Source organism: Adiantum capillus-veneris, chromosome 15 (genome assembly GCF_014529385.1).
Source record: "Adiantum capillus-veneris isolate H3 chromosome 15, ASM1452938v2, whole genome shotgun sequence".
NCBI lineage: Eukaryota > Viridiplantae > Streptophyta > Polypodiopsida > Polypodiales > Pteridaceae > Adiantum > Adiantum capillus-veneris.
This window is the reverse complement of record NC_140945.1, coordinates 30,740,665-30,766,610: the sequence shown is the minus strand read 5'-3', so window position 1 is coordinate 30,766,610 and position 25,946 is coordinate 30,740,665. Positions and strand designations below refer to the sequence as shown.

General features: G+C 44.2%; 1 protein-coding gene across 14 annotated transcripts in view; it reads left to right on the top strand.

Annotated features, from left to right (window-relative positions):
- Nucleotides 1-5,390: 5,390 nt before the first annotated feature.
- The window catches only part of LOC147440459 (tRNA-splicing endonuclease subunit Sen2-1-like), a 121,113-nt gene continuing 100,557 nt past the window's right edge, over nucleotides 5,391-25,946 (top strand). For 6 of the 14 annotated variants that reach the window (XR_015190399.1, XR_015190397.1, XR_015190396.1 and 3 more), the window contains exon 1: nucleotides 5,418-5,510. The gene's annotated coding sequence lies outside the window, so the exon portion shown is untranslated. Of the gene's footprint in view, nucleotides 5,511-25,946 lie in introns of all 14 variants that reach the window. The other 8 variants (XR_015190393.1, XR_015190394.1, XM_086530203.1 and 5 more) reach the window with 6 other exon arrangements.

Here is a 25,946-nt window from a genome sequence, read left to right as displayed (position 1 = left end):
TAATCTCCATGGCTAGCCTTACTATGATACCACTCTAAGACCACAGGGTGTTTGTGAGAATGTCTGAATGACTAATCTGTTATAGGCACCCCCAAGCTGCATTCAGACCGGCCCCTTGCCTCTGGCCTTGGGCCTGGCAATTAGGATTCACAAAAATAAGATTCATCAAAACAAAGGATCAATTAACTACATGAAATTGAGGGTACAATATTGGGCACCTATCTCTAGAAAGAAGAAAGTGAATGAGGTAGAGCTTGAACTGTTGGAACAAGTCTTGGCAAGAGAAAAAAGAAAATATTTGCAATACTGAATTGACACTAAATACATTAATAAGGCTCGAAAGCCAAACAATGAGACAAAGAAATGATTTCATACATCATCCCAACGCTTAACTCCTTTGAAGTGAGATTTTCAACTTTGCTTGAGGGAAGTTCCATGCGAACTATTGAAAAGTACCTTAGCTTAAGTTGCAAGGCCCCATGTTATGATATTGTCCCCCCTTTGTGACTTCCGTGTTGCATGTGGTTAGCGTCAGCATTTGTAATGGATAGCTAGGCAATGCAATGATTAATTATATTGTACTGCCTTGATAAGTTAGGGGTTAGCCAACCATGAGAATGATGATTAGTAGATTAAAATTTGGAAGTTGAGAAGGAGGTTACAATGCTCATTATTTCGATTATTTCAAGGTAAAAAATCAAGCCGTTTAGGCTTAGTATTCATTAATTATTTTCTTTTTGTTCAATAAGACACCCATGTCAGCTCATTTTGTACATGTTAGGCTGAAGAAGTTTTCAATAAGTGGGAACCACCTGTTGTGGCTAGCCATGCAACTTTATGTGAAGGGGGGGGCTCTAAATTTTGGCACAAAATTATATTCAATAAATACTAAATATTCAAGATGTAGAGAGTGTAGTGCACATGGGGGGCTAGATTTAGGTCAATACTTCTATGATTCGGGGATTAGGATGGAGGGAGCTTTTGGAGGATTGTTGCTCAAACGAGCAATTTTTTTATAAAAAAGGCCGCTTCGCTCCAAATCAATTTTTGGAGTGAGCTTTTTTTCTTAATCGCTCTCTCTCTCCCTCTCTCTCTCTCTTTTTGACGCAAAAAGTCCCAAGACACACCATCTAGAGCATCATTCAACAGAATACAATGTGTCAGGTAAGAGTTATCCTCTACAATTTGTGATATTATCTCATAAATGTGTACTTCGCCTTAGAATACGAACATGCTATTGCAAGACTCATGTTGGAATCAAATCCCAACTATACATTATATCTTTTCCAATGCCTTCCTTTGAGAGGATCAACTCCCAAGCTGCTTTGGAAGCCCTTTCCAAGACTAGGCCCTCGAGTTCATGTTTAAAGGAGACAAACCTATCTCTCTTTGACTTCTTTTCAACACCAAGAGTGTATAAATTTTGACTTTGTTCAACCATAGATGCTTTGTTGTGTTTAAGTTGGTTAATGATCTTATGGCGGAGATCGTCAGAGGTACCGTCCATCATGAGAGACTCCAACACCTACTGCGTTGACTGGCTTGTGTTGCACCTCTCATTGATGAGCATTTTGTTCTCGTGGTCACTGCTCGTGCAAGTGGACGCTAGCGCCCGAGAGACAGAAATGAAATGTTATATTAAACGTTTTCAAAAGGCCAAAATGACCCATGAGACCAAACTTATACAATCCTTGTGGGTCTAATCCAATGTCTGGATAAAAAAATAAAATGAAGTAAGGTGAAAGACTAAAATACTAAATCATCAGATTGGAATCATCATCATCATCATCCATGTTGAGGATGCCCGACATCGGGAGTTGTATAAGAAAGTATTGCATCGATCACCGAAGAGCTTTGTCAATGTCCGCCTCTATAAATAGTCATACAGGACGTCTCCCACGTGCTATAGTAGTGCTGATTCTCTCGTGGAGCCTCCGTATATATATATATATATATATATATATATATATATATATATATATATATATATATATATATATATATATATATATATATATATATATATATATATATATATATATATATATATAGAGAGAGAGAGAGAGAGAGAGAGAGAGAGAGAGAGAGAGAGAGAGAGAGAGAGAGAGAGAGAATGCTCGCTCCAAAAAGACTTTGGAGCGAAGCGAGCCTTTTTTAATGAATTCCTCAGTTGAGCAAAAATTTGGAAAAAGCTCCCTCCACAGCTCCTCGAAACCTCAACTCATATGATTCTCCTCTCTTTTATCATAACCTATTCTCTCAGTATGGAATCTGGTCACCATCTTCTTCTCTTACAGTTTGTTACATTCTCTTACTCCTATGTCTATATGTACATGTGCGCATGTGTGTGTGTGTGTGTGTAGCAAGAAGATGTTGCAATCTTGACTATTTTATCCTTTTGAGAGAGAGATGGTAAGAGGTGTGACATACATGTGTGTATTTGGAGCTTTGAGTAGGTTTTTGGCTTCCCTTTTTGATACTTAGCCAAGCCACCATTCACACAGGTCCACTTAAACCAAAGCTCTTCACTTTATGGGGAAACTATCTAGTATAAGGCCTACCTAAATTGTATCGTTTACACTATAGCAGAAGGTAGCCCTAATCTCATTGGCTTATCCACACCTAGTTAGCCAATCTCTTCAGGTCTCTCTTGTATATGTAGAGCTTAGCTCTACTCTTCTCAAATTTTACTACATGCTCACTCATCCAATCAAAGAGAGAGAGAGAGAGAGAGAGAGAGAGAGAGAGAGAGAGAGAGAGAGAGAGAGAGAGAGAGAGAGATGCTTTGTATCAATTTATTTATTGGTTGATTTACAATCACTTTAAAGTTTTATCAAGTTACCCTTCCAAAATGCCATGACCTTGAACACGAACCTCTTGAGATGAAGAACTTGCTATGTATAGGCTATCACCAAGAAGCCCTCGTGGCAAAAATTAAGTAACTGCTTATCATCTGTATCTAGTAGAGCTGACACACATAGACACACTTAATTTTTGCCACGTAATTAGAGAGAGTTAGTGACATGCACATGAAGCATATTAGGGCCCATGTAAAGCTTATGTGGAGCAATGTTTACACACACAACTTGATATATAGCAATTTGAAATGCAAAAAAGAGTGAGATAACTTACCGAACACACAAATGAAAGGAGAAGGAGCTAAATGCATTCCACTTAATTGACCCGATTAAAATTGCACTTAATTGACACGATTAAAATTCTGTAAAAACATGACTATTGGGATTGGATGTATGCATCATGTGATTAAATAAGAGTGTGATTGGAGGTATAGCCAAAAAGCTTATTGACTTGTTGATATGAGGGTGATAACGAAAACCTATATCCAATGTGCAAAGGAGGCTACTAGATTAAAGAATTATGATGATTAGGATTCATGCATGGCCTACAAGATGATAAAGAGGGGTGGAGTCTACAAAGATGGTTCAAACCGTACAAGTAAGGGGGTGCAATTACCTTCTTCTACAAGCGAGATGAGCCATATAAGATACGCATGACTTCACATGACTAGCACATAATGCTCTATCACAAAAGGTATGATTGGACAAGGAATGGTACACACACAAAGATACAATACCACCTCACACCCACCTTGTTGCATCAACTTCACAATCCAAAATGTGTGTAGAAAAGGCTTCTTTTTATAGGCCAAAAGAGCTACCCTCTCTCATGACAGGCAACCGTGTGTAGCTGCCCTTGTGTAGATAAGTCCAAATTGGACTCTCCAATGCACTCATGTGTGGCCACCCTTGAGAAGACAAGTCAGTTTTGGATTCGGCCATCGGCCAACGGTCATTGACTTCCGTACACCGGCCACAGGCCGCCACAGGCCAACCCACCAATCGACCGGCCGTTGTCCGACCACTTTTTGACCTTCGTCTGACCATAATATTCAAGCGAAAAAAATATTCTGGTGAGAAATTTTGGTTTTTCGACGAGTAATTTTTCTTTACGCATGATGGCTTCTCCTCATAACGGAAGTCATACATGTGTGCGTTTTTAAAACTGAAAATTACAATGGTAGCTCCATACTTAACATCTCTTGTGTCTAATTCCCTCTTGGGGTGGAGATTGCCCCTCTCTCTCTCTCTTCACTATACGACCTTTGAATTTCATGCTAATATTTAGCTCGGGGTGGAGATTTTCTCTCACTCACTCTCTCTTCACTATATGACCGTTGAATTCATGCTATAATTTAGCCCTTGTGAGGTGTGAGATTCTTTTGTCATCGAATCTCCATTGTAGATTTACATGAATTTGATGGGCACCCTTGACGCGTACTGTAGTCAATGATGAGGAGTATGATGCCCTTTTGTCATGTCACTACTCGTAAGGATTCACCCGTGGTTTACGAGAGGTTGTGGCAGAAAGCACTTCCATCGTGAAGTAGAAGAAAAAGAGAAGAGGTGTGATGGTAACGCCAATTCATCAGTCCGTTAATATTGCAGATGAGGTTGTATAAGATAGATTAGACCTTTGTATATGTGTAGTATGTGCTTACAAATTTCAAAAAAATAAGTCAATGGAGAATAATTCAAGATTCTCCAAGCCAAAACTGTCGATTGGCTAGCTTGTCTGCATGAAATAGAATCTAGATGTAGTAGTCCTGCTAGAAATAGGAAACGGCAGTGATAGTTCTCTCTCTCTCTCTCTCTCTCTCTCTCTCTCTCTCTCTCTCTCTCTCTCTCTCTCTGTGCGCACGCAAGGCGGACGTCAGCAGCTGAGGGATCGCCCCGCAACAATTGCTCTCTCTCTCTCTCTCTCTCTCTCTCTCTCTCTCTCTCTTTGCTGGCGTGAGTTCATGACGAGAGGCAAGACGTCCTTCTGTTTCGAAGCGCAGCAGGGGTGAAAGGCAGTACCCTCTCTCTCTCTCTCTCTCTCTCTCTCCCTTCATCTGTCGCGCGAGCAACGTGTATTTCATTGGTTTGAGTTTGGGGGAGGAATCTCCCGAATAAAATGTTTTTTAAATAGATGAACGAAATATGTCTCGTCGATTTTGAACTTTATACATATCTCTGTATTTACAACCGGACTTGCTATTTTGCAAAAAAGCCTCGCCACGATGTGGGTGCCCTACACACATTACATCCACAAGGGGCCATACCTTGGGAATAGCTTCCCAGATAGTAACACCCAGGCTTAGTTGTAATCAGAGAAATTGGTTCAGGAAAAACAACGCAAGCTACACCAGGTTTACAGGGCTTTCACGCGGTGGGTTTCAAAACCCACGCTCACCAAATAAAGGGGGCAAGAGGGAATAAAGGAGGAGACCATGCATTCAAGAAACTTTTGCAAATATGCATGAGTTAGCATAGTTTAAGAACATGAAGGCTGTTTTTATAATGCAAGAATAGAAAGTGAACTTTATTTTCGTTTTTATAGGCCACGTTGAGAATGCAACACCAAAAGTACTCACCGTGTGGAAGCTCTCTTAGTTGTAATCAGAGGAACTGGTGCGGGAAAAACAACACATGTGGATATCGTAGATGCAGGTAGTCTCTCTCTCTCTCTCACACACACACGCACGCAGGTGCGAACACGTTCGAGATTTGATATGTATGCCAAATGTGGTGCACTTCTGAAAGAAAAGTTCTTTATGAGCTTTTATATCGATGCCTTCACTTGAAACGTGTTGATTGCAAGATATCCCCAACATGGCTGTGGCAAGGAAGCTCTCTTCAAATGCAATCACCTATGCTTGTACCTTGAATTTACGATGTGATTTCTAGTCAAGGGCTGTTGGAGAAAGATTTCGTTCTTGGCGTGCTTTAGTTGATATCTATGTTGAATGTGGCACTCTCACGAAAGCACGAAGAGTTTTCGATGGGCATCCTCTACCAGATGTCGTCTCTTGGAGCACGTTGATTGCAGGATATGCCCAACATGGCTGTAGCAAGGAAGCTTTGGGCTGTTTGAACCATGTGCAAAGGGAAGGACTCTCTCCAAATGCAATCGCTTATGCTTGTACCTTCAAGGCATGTGGCCTAATGCAAGATGCTCATGCGGGCGAGAGAATTCACGATGAGATTGCTATGTAGGGGCTGATTGAGAAACTTGCACTTGGTGGTGCTTTGGTTGGTATGTATCCCAAATGTCATGCCCGAGGAAAGCACAAAGAGTTCTTGATGGGCATCTTCTCCAGGATGTCTTCACTTGGAATGCGTTGATTGTAGGCTATGCCCATCATGGCTTTGGAAAAATAGCTATGCGAAAAGAAGTCCCTTCTCCAAATGCAAACATCTATGCTTGGATCGTGAAGCATGTGGCCTGCATCTTGAAGCATGTGGTGTCACAAAGTGATGACATAGCATGGCCTAAAGGACAAAGGCAGGATAGAAGGGGGCCTAAACTCTAGCAAAAGAGCTCGAAGAAGTTTTACCAACTTAACAGAACTTATCCGAGTGGCCTAGAGAGGTTAGGAATCAAAGCCCTAACCCTCCCAACTTATGGAACCCGGCCAAGGGGCCTAAATTTTAAAACCTTTTAAAATAAAGCTAGGCCCAAAAATTGCCCAAAAAATCTGTGCCGCGATTTGCGGCACAGATTGTGGAGAGAGTGCAGACATGGCAGCGCGTAGGGAGAGCCATTGGGCGCTTGCTTTTGGGGCACCAGATGCTTTTAGACTTACGCTTTTGATGTAACTATTTTTGAGCAAGGCTAGGGGCCTTTAAAAGTGTGCTAGGACCTCTTCTCCCGGGAGATTAGCTTGGGAGCTTGCCAAAGAGAGGACCCTCGGACATTGTACTAGTTGAAGTTTAATATTAAAGAAATATTGAGAAGGGGTGCTAGTCTTTGGGACCAGTGCTTCTAAGCGCTCCCTCTCTCATTTTTGTTTAGCTGTTGTAGTTTCTCTCCCGTATGTTGGGTGAGATTTTTGGCTTGGAGTGTCCAAGTCTATTATAGTGGTATAAGAGCTCATATGATTCTTCTTCTATGAAGGATCTGATCCCTTTACTTGCAACACACATGGATTTAGTCAACGAATCTCGCCAAGAGGAAACTGTTGCACCCGATTATTTGGGTGAAGAAGAAACCAACGGGGATTTCAATGGGAGCCGACCCCTTTCTGAGGAATCGGGAGAGGAGTATGGTTCGCTTCCACTCTCATCTCTTGAAAGAATGGAGATACTATGTCAATAGCATGTCAACAAGTGTGCTTGACAGATGATAAAGTACTCCAAGGATCCCCAATACACGAAATTTTTGGCAAAGCATCCACTTGATGAGGTGCACTCTTGATGGCGTGCCGCCATCCATTCACCTCTCAAGTCGGCTCTGAAGAAGAAACCTACACTAAGGGCATCTAGACAGAGAGTGTACTCAGAGGATGAATTTGACGAAGCTGTAGAGCGACGAGTCAGCAAACTCATGAAGACCAAGAAGCAGTCGTGAAAATAGGTTCGAGCAAGAGACTATCCCGACTACTTGGGTCGCAAATCTACCTTTTGAGGCCGTCACCGAAGAAGTGTGTTCGCTTCGAGGATGATCCCAGTGCATGATCGTCCTCTTTTGACAGTTCGGAGAGTTCCTCTTCCTCTGAGTCAAGTGATGGAAGCGGAAGAGACAGGATGCGGAGAAAGACTTAGAAAAACAAGAAAGGCAAGAAGAGCAGATCTTGCAGGAAGACAGTTCGGATGAGGACTCTTTGAGTTTAGATTGCGACGAGTCGATACATACGACGAAGAGAAAATATTTGTACCGAGCAAACTAGTATGAGGATAAGGGCAAGAAGGCCACGGATTCTAAGGAGGGTGGACATACCTAAAGTTTGATTGTTTTCAGACTTAAGGGATACCCACAGAGCCCTTGCTTTTAATGTAAGGTGCGGCGGATGTGAATGTTGAACTTTGCTAAAGATAAGTGCTCTGAACTGTGCTCGAGGGTTCCTTTTACTTGCGGAAGGGAGAGCCTTCTGTTCTTTTAGTGAGAGAGTGCAAATGATCACAATCAAAGTGAATAACACCTTGAATGAAGGTGCTGAGAGAGAGAGAGAGAGAGAGAGAGAGAGAGAGAGAGAGAGAGAGAAGAATACGACACTAGACAGTTGTCAAACCCTCCTCCAAGGGCTCCACTCTCTATGGTGAGAGAGGTCTATGCTATTGATTGCACAAATCTGGTACAATGGTCTAGATGCAATGGACTTGCCGACGATGTCGACGACAATGATGACGACGACGAGACGGGCTGAAATTTGAAAACACTAGGGGCTGAAATCTGCAAATCTGCAAACTGTTGAATTCTTACACTGTGTCGGCGAGGACGGCGATGGCGACGACGATGCGTTGAAAACACAGATGCTGAAATCTACGGACAACGGCTGAAACTAAAAACGCTCGCTGATCTGACTGTGCGGTGAGGATCTGTTATGGGTAGGTGAGATCTGCGAGGTTTGGGGCTGATCTTGCAGAGTTTAAGTGCTAAAACCTGGAAACGCTGATGTGCTTGGGCTGAACTGTCGCCAGAAACTACAAAACGCTAGGCACTTTGCGGAAACGCTAGGTGAGCTGTAACCAAGACGCTATGCCAACCTGCAATCTGAAAACGCTAGCTGTTGAAGTTTGAAAACGCTGGCTGATCTGGGAACTCCAAAAACGCCAGGTTGGTCTTGTGGCTGAAAACGTTGAGTCTCCTGCCGGTTCTTGCTGAGAAGGTGAACTACCGGTTTTTGCTGGAACTATGCTGCCTCTTCTGCTAGAAAGTGCTAGCGCTAGGTTTCTTTATAAAACTTAGCAAAGTTGCCCTTCCCAGTTTCCCAACAGAGTCACTTATTAATTATAAGTGAAAAATGGATAAAATAGGGAAAATGGGTTCTGTGCACTGTAAAATACTCATGATGGGTATTGACTGTCATGCTGATGATTATGCTGTGTGCAACCAGAGGATATGCAACTACTCTTAAGTGCCTGGACATGCACGGCCTGCGCACAGGCTCACAAAGGTGCCAGAATACTTTGTAAGCTGACCTGAACCCTGGACTTGAATTAGCTTGTCCACATGCACATAGGGTTAGATGTGCATGTGACATCCCCTCCTTATTAAAGTGAGGTACTGGTACTGAACTGTATGGCGTCGAGGGAGATCGCCCGACGCCAACAATGTCTGGAATCCTGGGAAGGACTCTTCGGCGGCCCACTCTGATGCGTGGGTTGTGCGATACTTGAATCTCTTAAAGGTCTGCAATGCTTGCTTCTTTAGGCCGCGCAGAAAGTGACACAAAGTGATATGTGATTGCTTCAATGTTCCAACTTCGTCTATGGACATATGTCTATCTTCTTCAAGAATCTCCGAGGAGGAAAATTCTTGAAACCACTCCCAACACAAGATCATGAACATACCATTCCATGTAGAGTGACTGAAAAAATACTATACTTCTTAAATGCCTGTGCATGCAATTGAGATGAACCAAGTGACGGAGTGCCAAACTGTTCACCAAACACACGCAAAAAATGGGGTCGAAACTTGACTTTCTGATCTAAATCTATCAATTGTGGCAAATCACAATGGAAATGCCGATACTGGATGGTCAATCTTTCGTGTGCTCTTTCTGAGATTGTGTCATGCCAAGGATGAGGCATGCAATGTGAATTCCTTGAATGCACACTTTTGTTCATTTCAAGAGAAATCCGCATACATCCGTGCTCATCCGTGAGTGAGGCATGTGCATCGTACAATACGGCATGCCTATCAAAATGGAATATGTAAAGACGGTCACGAAAATACAAGAAACCGTCACGAATGAAATACTCGAACAATGCGTGCTGACTAATCATGCGAATACACAATACTTCCTGAGTGGGTTCTTTGGACCTCGGCGCGAGAGCCAAGCTCGGTTCTTCGTGATTGATTGTATCTGCAATGAGGTTAGCTTCACTAGAAAAAGCATCAACTAAACCATCATCCTTGTGAATAGTCACATCTGTATCATGCAAAACATATGTGTCGTGCTTTGGAGACGAATGTGTATCGTGCTTTGGAGACGAAACGATTGAGAGAGTCTCTTCTTGTTTCTTTTGAAGCTTCGCCTGCAATTAGAAATGAGAGGTAAAGAATGAACAATTGCCTCTCTACGAAAAAAATACTTGTGAACAATCACATCTATATCATGCAAAACATGTGTGACGTGCTTTGGAAAAGGAATGACTGAGAGAGTCTCCTTGTCTTGTTCTTTGTCGGGTTTCGTGTCATGTGTCTTTTCTTGTTCTATGTCATGCAATAAATCATGCTTCTCTAGAATGAGACTACGTGTTTTATGCTCGTCCAAAACATGAGAGTGAGAGATTAGTGACATAGATGGAATCTTAGTGTCACATTGAAGAACCACGAGAGGTGCTCCTTCAACTGCGAGACTGAGAGTGTTTTCTTTCCAACAAACTAATGGATTATGACCTTTAAACCACTTAATGCCAAAAATCACATCATATCTTGAAAGTGGAGAAATAAAAAACTTTCGACGAAAACGGACATTTTGAATGGACATGGTTACATCAGGACATTCATGCTTAAACGAAGAGTGCATGCTAGGAGCAAAACTAGAGGTCCTAATGGGATCAATGGGTCGAGCTTCTAGACGTGCACTCTTCACGAGAGTCGCTAATCACATCATGCATACTACCACAATCAAAGAAGACCACAATGCGTTGACCATTCACATAACCATAACAATGCATTGAGAGATGCAGGCATGATCGTGCGAAACTTGGGACACATTAGTGTGCTCTCTCTGATTGCATTAATAGAAGATGTGAATTTTGTGGGTTCTCTAGGTTCGTTCTTAGGACAATCTCGTCTTATGTGACCCTTAGTGTGACATTGATAACATCTTCTTCCTTAGAATAAATGACTTGTTCTTCTGCCGTTATGTATCCTCCTATAATTCCTTTTGCGGATTTTTCATAGCTTAGGTTTAGCAGGTGTTTTAGCTTTACCCTTAGATTCATGTCGAGTGTTCTTTTCCGAAGTATTAGGAGATTGGCTAAAAGAGTTACCGTCCTACCATTCTTACCGTTCTTACTGTTCTGTGGGTTCTGAGGAGTCTGAGAGGTACCGTGAGAAAGACTTGTTCTCCTTAGGCTTTCCTTTGTTGTGCTTTATCTCTTGGGAGAGAGCAATTGCTATTGCCTTGTTGAAATCCATGGGGTCGAAGCCTTCTACATCAAACTTGATATATTCGTCCAACCCGAAAAGGAATGCCTCTTTGCGCTCATCATCCGATTTGCGTAATTGGGTGCCGAGCTGCAAAACACGGTTAGAAAAAGATACGACTGACATACCATTTTGCTTGAGATTGCGCCAATCTTCTTTCAACCGCGCTAAGTACTGAGGAAACATAAACCACGCCTTTAGCTTGTCTTGGAAGTCGGCACACCTTCAGCTTCCGCTAAGTGCGCGGTCAACTGTGCCTCTTACCATGTGTGATACCAATTAATGGCATCACCGACAAGATACATGGCTGCCGTCAAAACGTTGCTGTTCCCTGTCTTCTTAGTTGTTGCAAAATAAGCATTAAATTGATGCAACCAAGAATGAATAACACTAGCTGTCACCAGGAGGTGTATTTTTCCTGTTGCCTTCCGTAAATAAGTATTAGATATATTTATTTTATTTTTACTTGTTTGTTCCGGAACCCTTGAAAAGGTGCAAGTGGACATTGCATGGCTAGTGTGAAACAGTTGCAGCCAAATGGGTTTCTCACATCCGGGATCTAGGTCGGTCAGACAGGGACTGCCCGGGCCAGTTAGCACTAAATTCTGATGAGTATGGAAGCTCATGTGCGCCAAACTGGAATTTGGGCCACTCGTCAAGTCACTGCAACTTTATAAGTTGAAAGGGGCCAGTAAATTAACCCACATTGTAGATGTTGGTCAAATGGTAGTCTTCAATGATGGTCAGGACACCGATAGGGACGCCATGGAAGCATCTCCTAAAATTTAGGGAACTGCTATTTTTGACCGGAAAATGTGTTCGTGTCATTAGCTCTGGAATGACGAGGGGAACATTTTATTGCTCTGCTGCCAAGTCAACTGACGCACCATTTGAGATATTTTTAGCAGGGAAAGCCCAAACTCGGAAACTGGGCGACGTGTCAGCCTGTGAGCGATTCTGCCACTCTGGGAGGCAAAAACGAGCTGCATATCAACAAAGGGGCGCCATTTTCAGCCTTGGGTGGATTGTAGCAGGTACAGAAGCTATGGAATGCTTACCTTGCCCTCCATGCACAGTATGGTGACGGGAGTGATGCCCCGCACGCTACATACTGCTCTCTTTCTCCCCTACGTACAGTATGTTATGCCCCACTAGTGGGCTTCTCATTTGACCTATGTACAGTTGTGGGGAAATATGCTTTCATGCCGAGGCAAGAGCCTCTTTGCACAGGAACCGGTGTAGCTAACTGTTGCACCAAAGTAGGTCCACAAGAGGGTGATAACCTCTCGATTGCGCAGTAAATTCAGCACTGTCTGCTTGCTGTTTTTACTCTGTTTTGAGATGTTTTGTGCCCGGAATGTTTCCAGAATCAAGGGGCACCAAGCCCAAGGTGCAGGGAACAGTGTAGGGACCGTCGTGTGCCCAAATCAGGTCAAAAACAGGACTGAACCAGAAATTACAGCGACCTGAAATTTACTGTTTTGTGCTCCTGACTGAGGGATAACGCTAGTGGGATAGAGTCCTGAGCTTGGAAACTGATTCGGATTAATTCCGGTACCGTTATGTTGCCGAAATTTTGCCGAATCTGGAGCGTACTAGCTGGATGCAGGTGTTATCTTCCAGGGACTCTCTTTTTGTAATTCCCTCTCTAAATTATAGAAATACCGAAAGGGGCGCCAGTCTTTGGGGCCTACAGGGTGTCGGTCTCGTGTGCGCATTGACATTCTAGTCGCTGGACGCAACTGTGTTCTCTTCCCTTCTTAGTGCTCTGTGTAAAGTTAACAGGTAATTGAAATAGTACCGCCCTCTACGTTGTACGGGCCGGTTATATGGTTCCATCGCCGGGATAGTCACTTTTTCTTCAAAATGTGCAGCGTGGATTGTTGTGGGTGAAAGCAACACAGAGCTTGTCGATATGGCAGAGAAGAGAGACCATGTACCTGAAGAGGGATCTTCCTCACATGGCACAGAGAAAATTCCTTCAACTCTTCAAGAAGAGGATAGGTTGTTTACAACTCAACTGCGTTGCTGTATGGACATGTTTCAGCAGTTGGCTAACAACCCAAGGATGCAGGAGTTCTTACAGGCTCCGACACAGGGTTTTCAGCCTCCTACACAGGGCATGACTGAGCCGTTGCAGGAAAAGGAGATTTCCAATGCGCAGAGGACTCATGATGCTCGAGGGAAAGCCCATGTGGTTGAGCAACTAGCGGTGTCCAATGATCCAAAGCAACTTTATTTAGCTGGACAGGAACCGTTTGTGAATGGTCAAGGGAGCAATGAACAGGCTATGCGTCAGACCCTTCCATTACCTAATACTTATCCTGGTTATTTTGGAGGTGGTTCAGTGTTTCAAGCTATGGCTGGACCTTCCACAGGTTATATGCCAGGGAATGTGTTCGGGACAATGCAAACAGGCATGGGTAACCCTATGTACGCGAACATGGGTGTCCAACCGGGTTTTCAGGGTGCCTATGGCCAGTTTCGAGTGCCTGGAACACAATTTGGTATGGCTGGTTTTTCGCAGCCATACGTACAAAATGCAGATATGACAGGGAAAACAATTGATGCGAGTGCTGGAATGAACACTCATGGAGCACCACTGATACAAACACCTGTTTATGATAATGTGGCTCCTTAGAGTCAGCCTAAGGATTACAAGGAAGGTGGGCAGGGAGTGAAGTTTGAAACTTTCAGAGGAACTGAGGACCAATTAAAGGCTTTGACCTTCATATAGCAGTTCGATGCAGCTTATGCGGGAGGCAACTTCACGGAATCTTCAAAGATACGCAAGGCTGCCACTTTCTTGAAAGGGAATGCGCTTCAATGGTGGACCGCATTGTTGAACCAAGGTCAAGCCCCAACAACGTGGGTTCAATTCAAACAACTTTTTGCGCCTGCATGGTTAACAAACACTTTTGAAGTGGATGTGATGACAGAATGGCACGAGTTGAATGCTAAACAGTGTGCGAATCTGGAGGAGTACAATAAACGGTTTTGGGCCGCACTGTTGCCAGTCACCTCTTACAGGTTTGTGCCTTTGTCAGAACAGATTGAGAAGTACTGTTGCGGATTGCCCAAGAAAATCAGGGACTACTGCACAAAGACTACTGTCATGAATATGTTTCAGTTGATAGAGAATGCAAGAGTGGCCAACAATCTGTCGAAGGGAGATTCCGATGGATTTAATAGCCACAAGAAAGGGGCCCAGGGCAAACAGTTTTCAGCCAAGGGCAATGTTGCAGCAAAGCCTTCTGAGTATCCTGCAAAGAAGCCCTCCACTGAAGAAGCTGATACGTCCAAGAAGCAATCTAAATCTTCTTCGGAACGAGGACAAGGACAAAAAAGGCATTTTTCTGGCAAAACTTTTCAAGAAAGGAAAGCTCTTAGGGAGGCCAAGAAATGCTACATTTGTGAACAGGAAGGACACTTTGCAAATGAGTGCCCACAGAAGAAGTCACAGGATAAGGATGACAAGTCAGACCATAATGGGAAGAAGCCAAAGCCGAGTGCAGGACTTGTTCCAGATTTGGTTGGAGATCAGCCAAACACAGATGCCACGGAGCTGTGCAGAGCTTGGGGCAAAGTTAGAGACCAGACAATGCTGGTTTTCTTTGATCCAGGAGCCTGTGCAAATTTCATATCACCAGAATTGGCATCAAAGTTGGGCATTCGTGCAGAGGAGATGGGTATGACAGGCAAAGCAGGTTTGGCATGCCCAGGACATTCAAAGCCTGTTACTCCCATTCTTGGAAAGCTTCGTCTGTACATTCAGAGCTATGTAGATGCGGAAGAATTTCATATTATGCCGCTTGAGGGCTGTGATGTGTTATTGGGTATCCCATGGTGTTATAGGTTGTATGCTATGGTGGATACTTACAACAAAAAGATTACCCTTGTACATAGAGGAAAGACTCATGTCCTTGATGTAAAGCTTAAAGACGAGTCTGTTCCAGTTGTTTCTGCTTCTGCTATTTCATCTGTAATAAAGAATCATCTTTCTGCGTACTTGATCTTTGCAAAAGAAGTACCTCAAGTTGTATCTAATTTGTCTACCTTAGATAAAGATAGGTCAACTTTTTTGAGTGGTTTCAGTGATTGTTTTTCGGACTCTTTGCCAGGGGAGTTACCTCCTGAGAGACCTGAGGATCATACTACAGATCTTGTGCCAGGTTCTAGTCCACCGAATAGACCACCATACAGGGTTAGTGCAGCCGAGCAGAAAGAGATTATGGGTCAGGTCAACGAGCTTTTAGAGAAGGGGCTGATTCAGCCCAGTTCATCCCCTTTTTGTTCGCCTGTACTCTTAGTGCAGAAGAAGGATGGTTCATGGCGTATGTGCATTGACTATCGCGCCTCGAATAAGAATACCATCAAGAACAGGTTCCCCATACCGAGGATAGATTACATTCTTTATCGGCTTGAGGGAGCGTCATTGTTTACAAGAATAGACCTAAAGAGCGGGTATCATCAGATACGCATTAGACCAGAAGATGTCCATAAGACTGCGTTCAGGACAACATTTGGTCTCTATGAGTTTCTTGTCATGCCATTTGGTCTCACAAATGCTCCTGCCACATTTAATAGAATGATGGACAGAATTTTTAGACCACATAGAAACTTCGTGGGTACCTTCTTTGATGACATGATTGTCTACTCAAAGTTTGAAAGGAGCATAGGGATCACTTGACCGCAGTTTTCAATGAGCTACGCAAGAATAGGCTACTCATTAATGCGAAGAAAAGTGAGTTCTTTTTGCAAGAGATTCACTTCCTTGGGCACATTGTTTCAAAGGATGGGGTACGCATGGATCCCGCTAAAGTGGAAGCAATTAGGTCATGGCCAGACTTGAAGTCCGTACATGACATTCGAAGCTTTCTAGGCTTATGTTCCTATTACAGGAGGTTCATCCGAAATTTTGCTGAGATTGCTTCTCCACTCCATGCACTGCAAGGAAAAGGAGTTACTTTCAAGTGGACAGCCAAGGAAATTTTAGCGTTCAAACACTTGAAAGAGAAGCTGACTTCAGATCTGGTAATTATTTTGCCAGATCTTTCTAAACCTTTTGTGGTTCAATGTGATGCGTGTGGCCATAGTCTTTGTGCAGTTCTAATGCAGAATGGCCGAGTAGTCGCATATGAGAGCAGAATTCTTTTGAAGACTTAAAGGAACTTGCAAGTCTATGAGAAAGAATTGCTGGCAGTAATTCATGCTCTCACTAGTTGGAAACACTATTTGCTAGGGGCTGATTTTGTTGTCCAAACGGATCATCAAACCTTGCGATATTTTCTTACACAGACGAAGTTGTCTGAGAAGCACATGCGATGGGCAAACATCTTGTCAATGTTCCATTTTCAGATTGTGCATGTGCAAGGGAAAAAGAACGTGGTGGCTGATGCGTTGTCACGAAAGCCCCAAATTTCAGCAGTGTCAATTCCGTACCATTGTGAACTAGACGAAATGAAAACACAATATGCTAAAGATTCAGATTTTGCAAGGATCTATGACCAGCTTGTTGATGGGCAACATCATGAGCACTATATTCTTAAGAATGACTTTCTCATGATGCATGGAAAGTTATGCGTTACTAAACAGTTACGGCCAAAGATTTTGATGGAAAGTCATGCTCCACCTTATGCTGGGCATTGTGGAATTGATGCGACAGTGAAAGGGGTTGAGGCATTCTTCTATTGGCCAGCTTTGCGTCAAGATGTTGACACATTTGTAAGATCATGCTTAGTATGCCAAAAAGTCAAATTTGACAGACAAAAGCAATCGGGATTGTTGCAGCCATTGCCGATCCCTGATAGGCCATGGGAAAGTATAGCAATGGACTTTATCTTTGATCTTCCAAGGACGCAAACAGGAAATGATGGGATTTGGACTATCATTTGTAGGTTCAGTAAGCAAGCCCATTTCATTCCTGTTAGGAAGAAGATAAAGCCAGAACACATGGTCAAGATATTCATGAGCAATATCTTTAAATATCATGGGATGCCTCAATCAATTGTCAGTGACAGGGATCCACGTATGACGAGTCTTTTCTGGAAGGCATTGTTTGAGAACATGGGCACTACGCTCAAGTTCTCTTCTTCGTTTCATCCGCAAACTGATGGATAGTCAAAAGAGGCAAATTCTATTGTCTTGGACCTGCTCAAATGTTATGTCACAGAGCACAAGGCAACTTGGGAACACCATCTCCCATTGGTTGAATATGCTTACAATAACACTGTGCATACGTCAACAGGTAAGGCACCATTTGAGATAGTGGAAGGAGGAAAGAAAGTCCCGCCCATTTTGCAGACTAAGGACAAGATATTTGAGGCAGACAAGTATGTGCAAGATATGGATGAAACATACAGGAAGATAAAGATTGCTCTCGAGAAGACTCAGGCTAAGCAAAAGAAAGCTGCTGATCTTCACCGTTGTGAACTTGTATTTTCACTTGGTGATTGGATACTTTTGCGCTTTGAAAAGGCCAGGTTAAGGAAAAGGAAAGGCAAGGAACGCTTGTTTCCTAAGCTCAGTATGCGATATTATGGTCCTTTTCAGATTTTAGAAAAGATCAGCGATGTAGCTTACAGGTTAAAGCTACCAGAAGGCTGGAAAATACATAATGCTTTTCATGTCAGCCTTCTAAGGCCCTTTGTTGGTTATGTGCCAGAGAATATGCTTGATGAGGAACAACCCGAAGTGGAAGAATTGGATGAAATCCTTGTTCGTGAACAGATATTGGCACATAAAGAAAGAAAGGTTAGAGGAAAGGTTGCAAGACGCTATTTGGTGAAGTTCAAGAACTATCCATCGTTAGATTCCAAATGGATGGAAGAGTCTGAATTGGTTGATTCACCTCAACTCTTGCAATTGTATCTTGAAGCCTTTCAGATGGAACCCACAGTGACTTGATGTAGCCTTTTTGGAGCAAGGCAAGAGCATGGTTCATGATGCTCAAGAGAGTAGTTAAGCAATTGTGTCTACTCTTTCTATATAGAATTTAGCTAGAGAAGTTTGTGCTCAAGAGTACACTAGAAGACTTCTATGCTTGATATATGTGTCGTAGCCAGGTTGGTGGGATTGTTTAATCGTCCAACGCTACATTTCCGGAAGCATGTATATCTTGTATTCCCATCATAGAATATATGTGATATCAAGAGATATCCGCATGTATTATTGGCATGCAAGCAAGGTCGCTTGTAGTATTTCAAGGGTGGGGTGTGTCACCAGGAGGTGTATTTTTCCTGTTGCCTTCTGTAAATAAGTATTAGATATATTTATTTTATTTTTACTTGTTTGTTCCGGAACCCTTGAAAAGGTGCAAGTGGACATTGCATGGCCAGTGTGAAACGGCTGCAGCCAAATGGGTTTCTCACATCGGGGATCTAGGTCGGTTAGACAGGGATTGCCCGGGCCAGTTAGCACTGAATTCTGATGAGTATGGAAGCTCGTGTGTGCCAAACTGGAATTTGGGCCACTCGTCAAGTCACTGCAACTTTATAAGTTGAAAGGGGCCAGTAAATTAACCCACATTGTAGATGTTGGTCAAATGGTAGTCTTCAATGATGGTCAGGAGACCGATAGGGACGCCATGGAAGCATCTCCTAAAATTTAGGGAACTGCTATTTTTGACCGGAAAATGTGTTCGCGTCATTAGCTCTGGAATGACAAGGGGAACATTTTATTGCTCTGCTGCCAAGTCAACTGACGCACCAGTTGAGATATTTTTAGCAGGGAAAGCCCAAACTCGGAAACTGGGCGACGTGTCAGCCTGTGAGCGATTCTGCCACTCTGGGAGGCAAAAACGAGCTGCATATCAACAAAGGGGGCGCCATTTTCAGCCTTGGGTGGATTGTAGCAGGTACAGAAGCTATGGAATGCTTACCTTGCCCTCCATGCACAGTATGGTGACGGGAGTGATGCCCCGCACGCTACATACTTCTCTCTTTCTCCCCTACGTACAGTATGTGATGCCCCACTAGTGGGCTTCTCATTTGACCTATGTACAACTGTGGGGAAATATGCTTTCATGCCGAGGCAAGAGCCTCTTTGCACAGGAACCGGTGTAGCTAGCTGCTGCACCAAAGCAGGTCCACGAGAGGGTGATAACCTCTCGATTGCGCAGTAAATTCAGCACTGTCTGCTTGCTGTTTTTACTCTGTTTTGAGACTGTTTTGTGCCCGGAATTTTTCCAGAATCAAGGGGCACCAAGCCCAAGGTGCAGGGAACAGTGTAGGGACCGTCGTGTGCCCAAATCAGGTCAAAAACAGGACTGAACCAGAAATTACAGCGACCTGAAATTTACTGTTTTGTGCTCCCGACTGAGGGATAACGCCAGTGGGATAGAGTCCTGAGCTTGGAAACTGATTCGGATTAATTCCGGTACCGTTATGTTGCCGAAATTTTGCCGAATTTGGAGCGTACTAGCTGGATGCAGGTGTTATCTTCCAGGGACTCTTTTTGTAATTCCCTCTCTCTAAATTATAGAAATACCGAAAGGGGCGCCGGTCTTTGGGGCCTACAGGGTGTTGGTCTCGTGTGCGCAGTGACATTCTAGTCGCTGGACACAACTGTGTTCTCTTCCCTTCTCAGTGCTCTATGTAAAGTTAACAAGTAATTGAAATAGTACCGCCCTCTACGTTGTACGGGCCGGTTATACTAGCATTCATCTGACCGTCATACTTACTGAATGTCAACTTTTCAGTGATGGGGTTGCTGGAGTCTGGGTCTCTGCTTGTGCTACTTGATGAACTACCAACATTTTTGACCGGCTTGGGCTTCGAGGTGAGTACCAGTAGGACCAACTCTTGCATGCATTGATCTCTCTGCGTCTCACGCTCTTACTCCAAGGCTGCTCGTCTTTCTTCGACCTCCAAGCGCGCTTGCTCGCGCTCACGCTCCAAGGCTAACCGTCTTTCTTCCTGCTCGCGATCCAATTCTGCCTTTCTTTCCTCGCCCGCCAAGCGCGCTTGATCACGCTCGCGATCTAAGGCTGCCTTTCTTTCTTTGCGCTCGTGATCTCAGGCGGCGCGTTGCGCTTCTTGTTGTAACATCATGTCCATCATCGTCTTGACCAAAGCCTCCATAGGATTTGGTGCAAACTGTGGCGTAGATGGGGAAGGGGGAGGGTCGGAAAAACGTCTTGGTGGGGAAAATTCTTCTTCGTCACCTCCATGCTCATCACCTCAATGCAAAGTATCCATTCCGCTTCGGGTGATGACCATACACTGAGATCTTGGGTACTTAAGTTCGCGAGAACTTGGGTTCTTGAGGTTGTTGAGTTCTTGAGGTCTTGAGGTTCTTGAGGTTCTTGAGTTCTTTAGCTTGCAATGCGTGTTAGAGAAGGCTTTTCTCTTACCCGAGCTCGACTGTTCCCTACGGGCGCACCCCTTGGCGGCCTTGCGGCGCTCACACCAAGTTTGCTTTTTCCCACCTCACGTCTATTGGCCGTTGAGTGCATGGTCCGCTCTCAATGAGTGAAAAGAGGAACAAGGGGAGGCCGGACAAGCCCTTCTTTCTTGGGTTACCTGTCACTCTTCAAAAACACGATTAGGAATCGACACCCCCAAGTGGACTTGGGTTATGCGACCGCAACAAGAAAAAAAATTTCTTGTGGTTCTTTCCTTGAGTGATACAGAACACTGCCAAAGATTTGATATGTGGGCGCCTGGACAAAAGTGGGCGGCCGGAGCAGGTACAACCTAGACTATGGGTGGCCAGCCCGGAGACATACTAGCCGTACATGTATGCCCTAACATGTGAAGCAGCAGCGTGGTGTAAGTCTGACACCCCCTCCCAGCATCGGATGCTGAACAAACCGTATGAAGCCGAAGATGTGAGGCACTAGGATGAAGATGTCTGCTGCGATGTCTGCAGCAATCTGGGGTGTCCCAACTGCTAGGAAATCTCTGTGGAAAGATGCCGTCACGAGCAGTGTAGCAAACTGCTGTACTCCGCAGATACAGTGTGAAGATACTGCGTGAAGGTCTTGAACTGAGTGTGAAAACAACTCCTAGACTTGCAAGTGTCCTACCCAATAGGATCTGTGGTGTCTGTAGTCAAACCGTTTGGAGAAAATGGTAAAGCCTAGGAACCGTCATGAGAATGACCGGAAGCTTGTCAATGCATGAACCTATAACCCAGTGAGGCCAGGTGGCTAAGTCGTGAAACTCCAGGAAGGCCAGATGTAGTAATCTGTGCCGTAAACGTCCTCCGAAACAAGGAAAGCCAGACTAAACAGTTTGCACTATAGAAACTACCGTAAGTTGCAACAGTCACCGTTAGATTCGGACCACCACTGGATGGTGTCCTGTTAGTAGGTAGGGTAATCCAAGATGAGGGGAAGCCAGACTCTTTAGTCTGCGCTGTGAAGGGCCTCTGAGAAGAGGTGGTGGTCAATCCAAGCTGTTTGCATCGTGATCATCCTGTAGAAGTAGGGAAGCCAGACTGAGCAGTCTAGTCTGCGCTGTGAAGATCCTCTAAGAAGGGGAAAGGCCAGACCAATCTGTCTGCACCATCTTGCCTGTATCTCCTGCCTCCAATCATCTGGTGTCAACCATAACAGAATCCGCGCCAACAACGCCACCAAACCGCAACTTGGTGTGGCTCTCAATGTGAATGAGCTGGGAGTGATCTACTGCCCAAGTCGGGGGATGAGTCTGCTGTAAGGTTACCAAGGGTGAACTCTGAATGTTATCCAAATGATCAGGAGTGTAGAAGAGCAAATGCACTACCATCCAAGCCAAGCTCCGGGTGACTCCGAATGTAGTCGCGTAATGCCTGATCTCCTGCATGTGGCGGGTAAACTCTCCAAGAGAGTCCAAAGCAATGAAGTCCCACTCCAGTCTGTAGATCCAAGCAATGAACCTGTCCAAGAAGAGATCCAAGATCCTCTCCTAAGTCCATGTAGATGCTCCTGTGTAAGCAAGTGATTTGACTTGGCTAGGTCAAGTGGTAAGTGTCTGTCCACCCAAGATGGTGGTGTCTTCTCTGGGAATGTCGGAATCCCATATGCCACGAGCATGGCCATATCTCGTGTGAACTCCTCTAATGAGTGCATAGGTGTGTCCATAGCAAACCACAAGTCACCACCCCCTCTGGAGTGTGCAACCGCCGAATGATGGCTGGAATGAATGGATCTCCCAAGGATCGTACGCCCGTAGATGATCAAGCCGATGTCGAAACTACTGTGTACTACAGCAGCCATTGAAAGACCGCACAGACCACCATCGGATGCTGTCCTGGTAGGAGGTAACTTCATCCTCTGTGAAAAACACAAACAATGTGGCTGCTGTCCACCCAAAAACACAATCGCGAGAAGATGAAAATGTTGCTGTCTAGCGATTTTCAACATGCTCGTACGCTCCCGGCGAGGTTCCGGAGCGTGCAGAGGATGTAGGGAAGGGTGGTGAATCACTGTCACTGCCCTAGATGGGCTGAAAATAGAGAAAACTGTAACAGACTTGGACACAAGTCAAGAATCAACCGCGACAGCACCAAATAACCACTTCAAAACAATTCACAGATCACAATAGATTTGCACTGGCCCGGCGGAGTTCCGTGCCTAGAGATATTGGCCCCAAAGACTGGCGCCCCTTTCGGTATTTCTTTTTATATTAATCAATCATCAAAGTACAAGAGAGCAGTTAGGGTTTCACTCTCAGACTCTGCGTCCAGATGCTCTGAGAAGTGAGGCCCTCACCACTAATTTAAAGGTTACAAGGGATGCCCAAAAGCAGAGCCCCAAAAGCTTTTAAAATCAAAAGCATCAGTTCTCTCTCTCTCTTAGAGAGTCTTTTCTCTTGTTTTTATAAAAAAAAGCAAAAGCAAAATTCGCGTCGCTCATCATTTTCCCAAATTTAAAAATAAAAAATAAAATAATAATCTGCCTCCGCGATTTCCGGAATTTAGGGTTTTTGGCGAAAATTAGGGTTTGCAGGAATTTTAGGGTTTCTAACAGAAATTAGGGTTTCTGTTGTCCGCCACGTCATCACTTTGTGACATACCCCCCTCTTGAAAGCATTGTAATCGACCGCGATTACGCCTGCAAAACCGACAAAAGCCATAAACCGTCTTAGCAGACACTGACTGTTAGTACCTACGTACTAGGAACACACATCTAGCACATGTACAAAATCGACAGTCACATCACACGACATCACAGGACATCACCAGACATCACAGGACATCACATGACATTCAACATTCATTCGGATCTTAGACCATGATTTATCGGCAATGTAGCTAGCAATCACATCTAGGTCCAATCGGGACCTCAACGATGTCCTATTGACTAACCCCTATTGCAACCATGTCTATTCGAGATCAATCAGACCAAAATGCTGCAGTCATTTCGTCTATCAGTTCCTGCACTCACAAGAAGTCAAGAACAAATCAGTATCATAATCAGGAATTCCATTTCATAAAGTCATCCAGCAGAATACTGTCAGCTCTCACTATCCCTGAAGCTCAAAGAGACATTTGTGACTTTAGTATCAAAATCGAGGCATCTGTTGACAAAGGAGTGGAGTAACTCCCCTCTTGTGCATCCCACTGCACCAGATCTTCGGCCAAGCTGAATTCTGGGTTCCATTTGGAGTAGACTATGCTAAACCAAAAGCATCGAGGTAAAGTTTCACAATCCGAGGAGTATCTGCTAGGTCCTCCTCCTCCATCCACTTCGCATCAAATGCAGGAAAGTTCTTGAACTAAACCAAGAACCGCCTTCGGACTTTACCTTTCTTCGTATCGTTATGTGCCAAAATCTGTTCAGGAACAAGGATCTCCTCGTTTTCTTCCACTTCGGGTTGCTCATCAGGCTCCCCATCATCAGGCACATCACCCTTAACAGGGTTCAAGAGACTCACATGCAATGCATTATGAATCCTCCAAGTATCTGGCAGTTCCAATCGGAAGGAGACATCATTTATCTTGTCAGTAATCTAGAAAGGTCCGTAGTATCACATACTAAGCTTTGGAAAAAGCCTCTCCTTTCCCTTTTTCTTTCTTAGGCGTGCCTTCTCAAAAGTAAGAGCACCCAATCATCCTCCTTCAGTTTCCAGTCGCGACGATGGCGATCCGCTGCCTTTTTCTGTCGTTCTTGAGACTTCTGCAAAGTCTCGCGAACCTTGGCAAAAGCCGTATCCAGATCTCGCGTATATTCATCCGCTTCAAAGATCTTATCTTTCATGCTCAGGAAGGGTGGAACCTTCGCAGCACCTTCAACAATCTCAAATGGCGCCTTACCCGTCGACGAGTGTATCGTGTTATTGTAGGCAAATTCCACCAAAGGTAAAAATCTTTCCCATTGAGTCTTCTGATCTGAGATATAAGACTTCAATAAATCTAGAACCACTGAATTGGCAATCTCGGATTGCCCGTCAGTCTGCGGGTGGAACGATGACGAGAACTGCAACCGCGTGCCAATGTTCTCCCAAATTGCCTTCCAAAACAAACTCGTAAATCTGGGGTCTCTGTCGGAGACAATCGTCTCATACGTGCCATGTAATCAGAAAATCATCGTGATCATTCTGTATTCTCGGGAGATAAAAAAATAAATGAAATCCATTTCAATATTTTGCCAGGGGCGGGTGGGTATGGGTAAAGGCTGTAACAATCCTTGTGCCTTATGCCTGTCAAACTTGACCTTCTGGCATACCAAGCAACTGCGCACAAACTCTTCCACATCCTTCTTCAGTCTCCGCCAAAAGAAATCTCTCTCTACCCCTTTCATGGTGGTAGCAATGCCGCGGTGACCTGTAAAAGGTGGACACTGGCAATCAATCATAACCTTTTCCCTCAACGGCTGTGTAACGCACAACATAGTCTTTTTCATCAAGTAGCCTTCCCGAAGGGAGTATCCCGCTATTGTCTCCCCATCCCGTATCCGTGTGAAAATATCTGCAAAATCTTTATCTGTGGCATACTGATCGACCATATCCTCGAAGCTCCTATGATGTATCGCGGAAATAGCCAGAACCAACGGTTTTCGAGACAAAGCATCTGCCACCACATTCTTCTGTCCCTGCACATGGACAATCTGGAAGTGGAACTGTGACAAGATGTTCACCCACCGCATCTGCTTTTCCGAAAGCTGCTTCTGTGACAAGAAGTAGTAGCGCCAACTCTGATGGTCTGTAAAGACAGTGAAATCCGCTCCGAGTAGGTAATGCCGCCATTGAGTAAGAGCGTGGATAACCGCCAAAAGCTCTTTCCCATAGATCTGTGCTGTCATTTCCGGCCTAGAGAACAAACGGCTCTCGTAAGCTATGACATGGCCTTCTTGCATCAAGACCGTACCCAGACTACGACCACAAGCATCACAAAATACTTCAAATGACTTCTGCAAGTCCGGCAAAGTCAAATCTGGTCCTGTAGTGAATTTCTCTTTCAATGTTTGAAAGGCAGTTACCTCTGTGGGTCCCCACGAAAAAGGTACTCCTTTCTGTGTCAAGGTATGCAAAGGGGAAGCAACCTCTGCAAACTTTCGTATGAACCGCCTGTAGTACGAACACAGTCCCAAGAAGCTTCTAACTTCATGGACATTCCTCAAATCGGGCCAATCACGGATAGTCTCTATCTTGGCCGGGTCCATTTGCACTCCTGCTGCTGACACAATGTGTCCCAAAAAGTGTATCCATGGTAGGAAAAATTCACTTTTCTTTGCATTAATCACTAGCGTGTGATCTCGTAATGCCTAAAAGACTTGAAGCAGATGATCTCTGTGTTCTGCGTCATTCTTGGAGAAAACAATGATGTCGTCAAAGAAAGTGCCAACAAATAGCCTGTACTCT